General features: G+C 41.0%; 1 protein-coding gene across 2 annotated transcripts in view; it reads right to left on the bottom strand.

Annotated features, from left to right (window-relative positions):
- The window catches only part of OSBPL1A (oxysterol binding protein like 1A), a 158,326-nt gene that overhangs the window by 94,731 nt on the left and 53,121 nt on the right, over positions 1-10,474 (bottom strand). The window lies entirely within an intron of this gene.

The following is a 10,474-nucleotide window of genomic DNA, read 5'->3' as shown; positions in this document are numbered from 1 at the left end:
TTCTTCATAAAAGATTGAACTCGGTTCTTGTGGATTGTAGGTCTGCAAGTGGAAATTGCTGTTTGGTTGTCTACACACCTGAGACGCTAAGTTAATAGTACGGGACGTCAAGTTCATGCGCTTGGCAAACTCTTTTACTCTGAATTTATTAGTCTTATTTGTTTTTTTCAATTTGCGATCCAGTTCTGTAAAATGTCATGGGCACAGTTGTATTGAATGGATTAGATTAGGTTTTTATTTATGGCATCTTTACCAAAATCAAAGAAAAGCGAACTTGATATCCATCAACTACAAAAGTATAAAATCGCTTCTGACAGTAACTCCATTATAAAAATGCATTAAAAGTTCTTGAATTTTTATTTTTATTTTTACTCTTGACACTGAATGAAATAAACCTACTCTTATAGTTCTTTGCAAAAGCTTTTTTTTGTGGTCGACTATTGACAGAGTCAATACTGGTTAAAATTGAGGAAACACGTAGTACCTACAAAATAGGTTATGAAACAGTTCAGTTCTGGAATTATAATACTTCTATAAATTGGAAATATTGTCCTGACTGCCAACATCACCTATTGCTCCTGATTGCTATTAAGGAAACAGCCCTTGTCATCAGTAAGCAGTCTTGTCTGTAGTGTGGGGTCTTGGTTTGGTGTGGTCAGAGAAACAGTTTATAGTAGGAATGTAGCTAGCAGGAAAGACGAGTTGGATATGGGGTTTGCAAAAGCAAGTCTTGGCATTGGGGAGAGGGTGAGGGCTTCTAAAAGGCTCTTTGCTTGCTTTGGAGAGCCGAAACCGAAACCCTATTACTCAGAGAAGTAGGAATGTTTAACTGTATAGTAGTACAGTGGTACGTTGGGTTAAGCACTTAATGCGTTCCGGAGGTCTGTTCTTAACCTGAAACTGTTCTTAACCTGAAGACCACTTTAGCTAATGGGGCCTCCTGCTGCCGCCGCATGATTTCTGTTCTCATCCTGAAGCAAAGTTCTTAACTCAAGGTATTATTTCTGGGTTAGCGGAGTCGGTAACCTGAAGCGTATTTAACCCGAGGTACCACTGTACCTTGGCTGTCAAACTTCATCCTTTCCAGGAGTCCGTTCGACTCCAGGAACCGTTCAAAAACCAAGGCGCAGCTTCTGATTGGCTGCAGGAGCTTCCTGCACTCAATTGGAAGCTGCGGAAGCTGCGTTGGACGTTTGGCTTCCAAAAGACCTTCTCAAACTGGAGCACTTACTTCCGGGTTTGCGGCGTTCGAGAGCCAATTTGTTTGGGAGCCAAGCCGTTCGACAACCAAGGTACCACTGTATTTTAGTTAATGCACTGCACTTATGCAGCCATTTCCTGCATCTCACCAGCATCTTCCCACATGCACAGAGCAGCCATAGACACATGTGTCAGTGCTGTAGGTGTATATAGCTCCTTCACATGCCTCACCATGCTTTCCAAATGTGGGATCTACTATCAGAGAGATAGTGTTCAACCTGTTCTGTAAAGGGTTGCATTGCCCCAAAGGATCTATTTTGCAGTCTGGGGCTACTTCTAAATCCTGCTTTGTCACTGTCGGCCCAGGTAGTGACTTTCATCGGCTTTGGCTGGTGTTCCAGCTATGGCACCCCCTAGGCAGTGACAGCATACTAACAGCGATGCTCTGGTAAAACTTAGCATTGACTTCTATAACACACTCTATGTAGGGCTGTCTTTGAAGACTGTTTGGAAACTGCAGAGTAGAAACTCAATAATAGACTTAGCAGGGTTGCACATGTTGCTCTCTGGGAATCTGATGCAGGATTTGTAAATTTGCTGCCTGCTGTAGGTGTCTGCTTATTGGTTTCCAGCGTGCCCTACTTGCATATTTATAAATAAAACATTGCAGAGGACCCATAAATCTACACTGTGCTTCATCGTCCAGAGGAATTAAACCCTGTTGTGTCACTGGCCCTGGAATGTCTTGCCACACAGGTTTTCAAAGGCTTCTTGCTAATAACAATTAAAGCACATGAGTGCCTTGCAAAAAAATGCATGGGATGAAACCATTACATTTTACAACAAGGCCAAAGGCAGCTCAAATTCACTGAAGGCAAATTTAACAATCGGAATTGGTTCTTGGTCTTGTATGCTGTCTTGTTCAGATTAATCCACCAACACTATCATTAGGAGGAGCTGGTACACAGTTTTCCTGAAACTCACTTCTCTACTTATAATTACTTCGTTATCTATATTTAACAAATATTTATTAAATGGATCTAAAATGTGTTTACACCTGATATTAAAATTATTATATTAGTCTACATATGCAAACTTATGGTCTTACAAATAAAGCAACAACTTTGAAGTACTGCATTAGGAGTTGTTTCTTTCCAGTAGATGTCAGTAGAACTATATGGTGTTTTTTTAAATTTGCACTTACTATTGACTATGCAGACTTCAGCTGGGAAGTCAGTTTGTGTTTTGGAGTGTGCACAGATTAGCTAAATACAGAAAGCCCTCAACTTACATGGGGGTTATGTCCCTAACGCCAAAATCATGTATAGTCAAAACACATTGGGTGCAATGGCGGCGGCAGTGGTGGGGATTGCCAAAGTCTTTTTTGGTCAGACACCCACCCCCTTTCTGCTCCCCTTTCATATTTTCAATCATCATCATTATTATTTTTGCCAAGCACATAATGCTGAATGTGCACAAGTTAAATGTGCGTAAGTTGTGGGCTTACCGTACAGTGGTACCTCGGGTTACATATGCTTCAGGTTGCAGACTCCGGTAACCCAGAAATAGTACCTTGGGTTAAGAACTTTGCTTCTGGATGAGAACAGAAATTGTGCTCTGGCAGCGCGGCAGCAGCGGGAGGCCCCATTAGCTAAAGTGGTGCTTCAGGTTAAGAACAGTTTCAGGTTAAGAACAGAGCTCCGAAAAAAATTAAGTACTTAACCTGAGGTACCACTGTATTATGAAATCCATCCACTATAGTAAAGCATATTTTGTCTTTAAAAGTAAAATCCACAGATGTACAACTTTTCATCACATAAATAATTCCCCCCCCTCTTTTTTCCTTTCTCTCTTCAGTGTATATTTTCTCACCAGCTGTGGTATCATCCAGGGCATCCTCTTCCTTGAATTTCTGGGTTGGGAAGTGGAGGAAAGTTTTGTGTGCGTATCTCATACAGTGAGAGAGCCATAGAGAACCCAAAGGTCCTCAGATTGAATTTAGGGTTTTAAATGCAGGCTTCTCTGCTCATCAACACCTCACACACTAGTCCATATAATTTAGAAGACACAAACAAGATGCATCACAACAAATTAATCTTTCAGTTAAGTGTATTGTGCCGTGACCTAGCCTTTAATGTACCTCGCCTTTCTAATGGCATACAGTCCTGTGCTGGGTTTAGTAGGGCTAGCACTGTTCTGCTGTTTTCACTGATAAATTTAGGGGATTAAGGTAGGTGTAAGTGGGACATGGGTGGCACTGTGGGTTAAACCACAGAGCCTAGGACTTGCCGATCAGAAGGTCGGCGGTTTGAATCCCCGTGACGGGGTGAGCTCCCGTTGCTCGGTCCCTGCTCCTGCCAACCTAGCAGTTCGAAAGCACGTTGTAGTGCAAGTAGATAAATAGGTACCGCTCTGGCGGGAAGGTAAACAGCATTTCCGTGTGCTGCTCTGGTTCGCCAGAAGCAGCTTAGTCATGCTGGCCACATGACCCAGAAAGCTGTCTGCGGACAAACGCCGGCTCCCTCAGCCAGTAAAGCGAGATGAGCGCTGCAACCCCAGTCATCCGTGACTGGACTTAACAGTCAGGGGTCCCTTTACCTTTTAAGTAGGAAGACAATGCCAAGTTATTCTGGGGGAGAAAGGGGGTAAGTTTTTTGGGTTGGGTTGCTCACTTTTTCCTCCCAACAATATGTGAAATGATATTTTGTTGTCATGATACAGCACTGTTGGTCATTGGGAGGGAATGTGGTGGCCTAGCTGCATTGCAGTGGCAGAAAAACCTTTAGTATTAAAGGAAGATAAGTTAGAACAAAAAGATGATGCCGTTGTGTTTACTGGCTGGTGTCTTGTCTCTGAAAACCTTGGTGACTTTCTCCTCTAAAAAGTCACCAAGCACAGCTTCCCATTTTTCCAGCCTGCAGCTAGAGCTGTGAAGGTGTTCTTGGATAGGCTATGCTGGGAAGCTGTCAGGTCCTTGGTGTGAGGCATCCAAAACATTATGGCCAGCAGATTTGGCAGGATGCTGCAGGTGGGCAAAAACTGATTCCTCTTCTTCCTCTTGGGGAAGTGCCCCATGAGCAGGAACTGTGGATTCATACACATTAAATAAATATGTAATCTAATCACTACTGAGTGTGGTAAATTATAATTCCAATTGCCAGATGTGGTTCAGCCTTGCAGACCTTTCAAAGGCCTAAATGTTGCAAATAGTGGATTAGCTACACTGCAGTATGAGACAATTCAGGCTTGCATAGATCAAAGGTCATATTCTTAAAAGTTTTTTTTTAATTTACACAGAGGAAATTGTAGGGTTTAATGTATGTGCCTAACCATGTTTAAATGCGCTTACAACAGATCATCAGTTTATTTGCTATTCTGTCCAAATGGAAACTCAGATTTGCTATCCTACAGAAGCAAATACAATAGCAAAGAGTATGAAACATTATCTAGCACTTCAGTTAATAATCATTTATGTGCTGGCCCATTTGTGTGTAATTGCCTAGGCTTAATGATCCTGTAATTATTTAAAAAAATGTTTTGTCATTTTTGCCTCAGATAATCCAGCAAATGTATTTTGCACGATTGTACATAATGTAAATGTACAATCGATGTTCTTGATCTCAAAGGAAAAAGTAATCCCAAGATTTTATATCATTCTGGCAACATTCCTTTTTATTATTTAATCTATTTATTTTATAATGAGAATTAGTAATCACAATTTGCATTACAAATTTCAGCAGTTTTTAAAACCTTGGAGAGTTGAAACTTGTAAAATTTATGATGAACACAAACAGTTGCTTTACCAGATGAAGGAGAAAGCTGTCCTGCCAAATTTCTGCCTATCTACTTAAAGGCTGTGCAAGAGAGAGTTATGTTAGCAGGTGATCAAAGTGTAGAAATGGATATGTGGAGGCAGGCAGGATCTCACCTCCTAGCTACACCCCAATCTCCAGACTTCAACTTGTTACTTCTGTGCGGGACCAAAATGTTCTGGTTGCGCAATCTGAATGTAACCGCTGCAGAAGGTCCTACACACAGTAAACACATGGAAATTGTGGGCAGAACCAGGAAGTACAATATCAGCGCCGCTTTCATGCATACATTCATGCCTACCTCAAAGGGTTGTTGGGTTGGGAGAATAAAATGAGGGGGCGGGAGAGAGAAAATCATGTTTGCCACCTTGAGCTTATGAAAGGAATGGTGGGACATACATGCAATAAATAAATAAAATACACACTTGGATGGTCTGTCTGCACAGGGATACATTGACTTACTACCAGAACTAAGGAGATCTATTTGAACTCTCAGTTTGCCTTCTGAATTGTTACTCTGATCCCATGGTTAAGATAGGATATCTTTTTGTAAACTGCTTTGAGGGCGTTTTTTTAAACCGTCAAGTGGATATAAATTTTAATAAACATTTTTTACCTCTGCTGTGCCTTTAATCCTTGATTGTTTGATCCACGGGTCTTTCAGTCACTGAGCAATTTTGTAGGTAGTCATTAAGACTCCCAATCCTGCAAAAGGCCATGTAAGGGCCCAGTTCAGTCATAACCATGGAAAGCCTCATGATGTTAAGAGCATGAGCTATGGCAAGTCTTGAGCCTGTGTGCTTCCCTTTCTCCTCTTTCCTGCTCCTTCATGTTCAAGAGGTGGAAATGAGAAACATCCGATTCAATATGCCGCAAACCACAGTTTGCTGTTTTGTTCAGATGCAGCAAACTGTGGCTTGTGCAAGCCATAGTTTGTCCGTAGCTTGAACCTGGCTCTCATTTCAGAATCATTTGTAGCCTTGGAACAAAATGGCAGACTGCAACTAGAGCTTCTAATCTCCCATTACACATGGATACTTGACAAGGACCATATTCATGCTTATAACTAAAAGGGGGCTGTTACAGCATTATCAGTGCACAGTTTGCAATGGCTGAATGTTACTAGTCAGTAGTAGGAGGGTAACACAATTTGGACAGTATGGATCTATCTATTATTATCTATTATCTATTATTGATCTATCTATATTTAGTATACTGCCCTTCATCCATAGATCTCAGGGCGGTTCTCAAGATAAAAACACAAAACACAAAATACATAATAAAAACAAGTACAATACTAAACACTAACCCCTCCCTCTCCCCCTCCCATTTCCACAAACACATTTAAAAGGGTACAGGATGTTAATCAGCCCAAGGCCTGGTTGAAGAGGAATGTTTTTGCCTGGCGCCTAAAAGTGTATAATGAAGTCAGGAAGATTTCTCTACATGTCTGTTTGTGTGCATGCTGTGTGTGTGTGTGTGTGTGTGTGTAATCCAACACACCTATTTCATTTTAAAGTGAGTACATTCCAGTTTTGTTTCTTGGGAATAAAATTCAAATATAACAGAAAACTCACTGAATGGAATGGAAAGAGCTAGACAAAAATACACCTTGAAAGGTATATATTTGGCCAGAATATTAATCTTTAAAATATATGAATATGCCCCATGAGACTGAAGGAAAGGTTCTGCCATCTCTTATTATCTGGCTTAGTAGGCTGAATACATGAATAATTCAGCTGGGAAGTTTTTCTGGTAATGCATCACCAAGACTCAAACTATTAAGATGCCGTCATGAAACACTGGAAGGGGAAAATCCAGTCTCAATTGCTTTAGTGGCTATGGCAGTAATGGGGAATAAATCTGATTTTTCTCACTTAACTCTTAACACCTGAGTAACTGTCAGAGATCTTCTGCTGGTATCTGCAGCACAAATGGCAACACAGATGCTTCATTTGGGGGCATAAATTAGCATATCATTTCCATAGGGGGGGCACGTTACACGTGATGATGGCTCACCAGCTGGAGCATGCCTGGCCCTTGGGAAGTTTCAGATTCAACGGCAAATCGGTCAATTTTCCAGGTGAGCAGGAGCCATAGAAACACAAAGCACAGCTTTATTAAAATGAAGTGGATTCAGGTGCCATGTATACAAGGTGACACCTTTTCACTTCAAAATAATGACCTTCAGTCTTAACTTGCCTGCCAATAACCATAAATTACAAGGGGGGGGGGGAGAGATGCTTTTAAAGGCGCAGGAACAGATGCAGTAAAAACACACACACAACCTACAGCATCCATGCTTCTTATGCTGTGCCATTTATTCTGGCTCCAATGCTCTTCCACCATTAGTGTCTGAAGTCATGCGCACACACAGCATTAGCCAAAATCCATACCTATCCTCTTGGATGCGTTTCCCCTCAAACCAGCTTCCGTCTGGTTTGAAAATGTAAAACCATGTTCACTTCACAGTTAAGCTGAGGTGTGTACGTTTGAGACAGTCATTGTGCATGGCTAGGGAGGCTTTAAAATAGTGGACCAACATTTTATTTAAAGGGATGTGGAACAGTGACACCAGCTCTGAGTAGATAGACCAAACGACTTCCTGGGCAGACAAGAACTAACCATACCTCTGCATCTAACAAGTAACCAACCTAACCCCACTCTCGCTAGAGAAGCACGCCTGGCTTTATTTTGTGGTGGGCGGCATGTTGTGATATACAGTTACTGACTCTTACTGAAAGAGGTAACACTTGCATGCATGAAAGCGCTTTGCTCCCAACATAGCAAATGCTGTACATGAATGACGAATCTTTCTAAAAGGAGAATTTAGACCCCGTATCTTTGCTAACACAAAGATTGCATGATTTCTTCCATAAGAAAGCCAAGTAGTTTTCTTTTTAAGTCATTTGGAACCTTTTTTTCCATCTTTGTCTTTGCGCCAGCTGATGGAGACTTGTTTGCTGCAACTTCTGGAAACTCTGTGAGGAAAACATTCACTTACAGCATTTCCAAAGCAAACTCGCTGTGATTTATTCTAGTCTCGGTATTTTTGTAGGGAGCATTTGTTTAAAGGTGGCTGAGTGTGGGAGTCATAAAGCCATGGCAGAGGCTTGTAATACTGCAGGGTGCCCCCTGACCTCGGCTGACCAGCACTCTGTGCCTTACAATCTATTGACCTTATATGGAGTTGTGTTTCCTCTGGGCAGTGATTACCTTATATGGGGATGGGTGTAGTAAAAGCCATGACCGGATGATGTAACGTGAGACATTGGCAGACCGGCCATGCGGGCAGAGGGGAACAAAGGAGAATAAAATCGGAGGAGAGTAGTCGAAGGAGCTGCTCATACCATCCTGAAAATATTGCTGGCTCTCTGTGTCTTTTTTCTATGCTGTGCACCATTTAATGACAGCTGGACTTCCGTCAGATGAGGGCAGATGTAAATAAAACCAAGTTTAAACGTTTCTGGCAGTCACCATTGTGCTTTGCTCTGCTACTGGAGAGTAGGAATCTCTCTTCCAAACCTTCCTCTCTCCAACACAGCAAAGATCTGGTTCATTCAGGCCAGAGAGAAAACAGAACGTTGTTTCTGTTTTCCTAATTTTAATATTGTATAATTTGATAAATTAAATTGAATCAAACTAATATGAGCCCTTTCAAAGAAAATAAACATATCCCTTGAGTAAAGCTACTCTTGCTACCCCACCTGACATAGTCTTAAAGCCTTAAAAACGCACAACTTTTATTTGATGAAAGGGAGAAACAAGATTATCTAGAGTAAGACTTCTCCACACTTAATAAAATATAAACAGCTGTTATCTTCTGGCTGCAGAAAACAATCTGCATACAGCTTTAGTTTTAAGAGTTGAACTTAAATAATACTGGTTCTGTATTTCCAACAATGGATATTTACTGCACTCTATAAATCACTCAGTGGTAAATGTTGCCAGATGAGGCTGGCAGATGTGAAAGCACAAATACTCATAGGAACATGAGAAGGTGAAATTAGGGTAATATTCTTAATGCCAAAACCCATTTTGCATTTTCCCTCACACTGGTTTTCTGCATTTCTCTCCCCACCAACACACACATATTGAACCATTGTTCAAAACACCCACGAACATTAGTATGAAGAATGTAAAATACATGTCACTCTTTCAAATTGAAACATGCCAGAAAAATATAACAGTAGAGAAATACATTTCCTTGGGAAATACCTTCAATATCAGTGTGTATCATTTTGGCCACTAGATGTCAATGTGGTTCTACAGTAGTTTACCCAGCTCAAATTGGGGGGGGGGGCATATGGGTCTATTTCAACATCCAACAGCCAGTATAGAGATATCATCCTTTACAGGACACTTGTGAATTAAGCAGGTATGACAAATTAAGTTATACAAACAGGACTCCAGTACAAAGCTGGGAGTGTCATGCTTTCTAAGTGGTAAGACACTAATACTTCAGGATATTAATCTCAATTCACCAACGGTTGGTGTGCTCCCCCCTGCAACCCTCCCATTGCAAGAAAATTTTGCTGTTTAAGAAGCATATTAAGAACAACTATTTACTATTCATATGGTGGAACGGGGGCTATATATCAAAAAGCACTTTAAAAAGATGACAGAAAACATGCTAGAAAAATAGCAAAAAATAAAAATAAAATAAATAAAAATATCAAACTCTTGGTCCAAACCCCCTGGGAAACAGAACCCTGGATTCTCAGCCCATCTATAGACCACCAAGTACAGACGGACATCTTTTTGCTCCGTAATTACCAAACAGGACATCAATGATGCTGCCACAGCGTAATGCTGGTTTATTCGTTATTTAGTGCTGAGGGTTGCCACCACCTACACATCACCAATATGACACGATAAAAAAATAAAATAAAAATAGTGTTCTTCATGCTATTTGCTAGCAATGTTGGTAAGCAGTTTTCTTTCTTTCTTTTTAACGGAGCGGGTCAGGTGTCAACTTTCTCAGCTCATTGAAATTACATTACAGGATAAGTTTGGGTGTAGCAGCATATAATGTTTCAAAGCAGGTGGGGATTTAGACTGCAAGCAACCCTATATTCACTTACCTGGGAGTCAGGGCTCTCCCAGATCACCAATTTACTCAGCATTCATCCTGATTTGCTTGCACAAAGCTTACACGGTGGTTAGACTATGTCTGATCTTCATTGAGCAATTGTTGTTGCCATTAAGTGACTGTTTCATATCAGGGCACTATCTGATAAGCAAGGAAAGGCCTACCAGCCAAGGGCTATGAAAGGGAAGGATTGTTTTCTGAGATGGGGAAGGGGTGTAGATTATTAATGATACGTTGGAATGGTTTTAGCTGAGAGCTATAGGTGACAACAAGTGGTGCTCTGTCATTTTCTCTTCTTGGTCTGTCCTCTTGTAGATTGTCTATGGATACAAAGAAGTAACCAGTGATATTTTTCTAGAAAAAGAGGTGT

Source organism: Podarcis raffonei, chromosome 7, assembly GCF_027172205.1.
Source record: "Podarcis raffonei isolate rPodRaf1 chromosome 7, rPodRaf1.pri, whole genome shotgun sequence".
Classification (NCBI taxonomy): domain Eukaryota; kingdom Metazoa; phylum Chordata; class Lepidosauria; order Squamata; family Lacertidae; genus Podarcis; species Podarcis raffonei.
The sequence above is the reverse complement of the archived record's forward strand: the minus strand, read 5'-3'. Positions and strand labels throughout refer to the sequence as shown.